This window comes from Ornithorhynchus anatinus, chromosome 12 (genome assembly GCF_004115215.2).
Source record: "Ornithorhynchus anatinus isolate Pmale09 chromosome 12, mOrnAna1.pri.v4, whole genome shotgun sequence".
Lineage (NCBI taxonomy): Eukaryota > Metazoa > Chordata > Mammalia > Monotremata > Ornithorhynchidae > Ornithorhynchus > Ornithorhynchus anatinus.
This window is the reverse complement of record NC_041739.1, coordinates 9,477,633-9,478,669: the sequence shown is the minus strand read 5'-3', so window position 1 is coordinate 9,478,669 and position 1,037 is coordinate 9,477,633. Positions and strand designations below refer to the sequence as shown.

Below are 1,037 nucleotides of genomic sequence, written 5' to 3'. Positions count from 1 at the left end.
GCTCTTTCCACTGAGCCACGCTGCTTCTCAATTTCTGATTGGTGCCAGCCAGCAGTTTTCAGTTTTGTCTTGGGCTTTCCGCTTCTCTTTTCATGTAATCCCATCACTTTCTTGGGGAGCTGGTTCCCCTAAAAACGGTGCCCTTCAGAGGTATCTAAGCATTAATCGTTTCCTTTTTCCACAGGTTTTAGTTCCAACTTCGTTACTGGCCTGCACTGTGACTTTAGGCCAGTTACAGGGTGGCCCCAAATCTCAGTTTCCTCATCTGTAAAATGGGGATATGACGGAGTGTGAGTCCTATATGGGACCAGAACTGGATCTGATGGGATCAACGTGTGTCCACCACAAGTGCTTGTCTGTTCTTCACCTGTAAAATGGGGTAAGATGCCCCCACTCTTCCTATTCATTCATTCAATTGTATTTATGGAGCGCTTACTGTATGCAGAGCACTGTACTAAGCACCTGGAAAATACAAAACAGCTATAAAGAGAGATAATCCCTGCCCACAGCGGGCACACAGTTTAGAGGCAGGGAGACGGACACCAAAACAAGTAAAAGGCATCATTTTAAAAATATGGAACGCTTCACGAATTTCCGTGTCATCCTGGTGTAGGGGCTATGCTAATCTTCCCTGTATCATCCCAGTTTTAGTATATGTTCTGCCAAAGCGGACTGTGGGTCCTGCTATAGTCACAATAATGACAATAATAATTGTGATATCAGTTAAGCACTTTGTTCCAAGCTCTGTGCTAAGCACTGGGGTAGCTAATCAGACAGGGACAGGGATTGTATGCTGTTTCTCTTTACCACGCGTAATTCTCATTACCATTTGTATTACCATGTGTCTACTGCACTTCTTAACATTGAGCCCGGCAGTTGAAAGGGCTTAATAAATATCCTAACTTACTGGATATGTTGAGATCAATCATAGTTTGTCTCACAGCTATTTAGGGAATCTTTTGCAGCATTTAATAACCGGAGAACAGTGCTATTCTCCCTGAGCTCTGCAGAAGAATTCTCAGGCTTATCTTCACTTT

At 43.6% G+C, this 1,037-nt stretch overlaps 1 non-coding gene across 1 annotated transcript; it reads right to left on the bottom strand.

The window, feature by feature from the left end:
- Positions 1-568: 568 nt before the first annotated feature.
- LOC114815706 lies at positions 569-673 on the bottom strand. The gene has a single exon (XR_003763509.1). It is a non-coding gene; the product is annotated as a U6 spliceosomal RNA (small nuclear RNA).
- Positions 674-1,037: the final 364 nt, after the last annotated feature.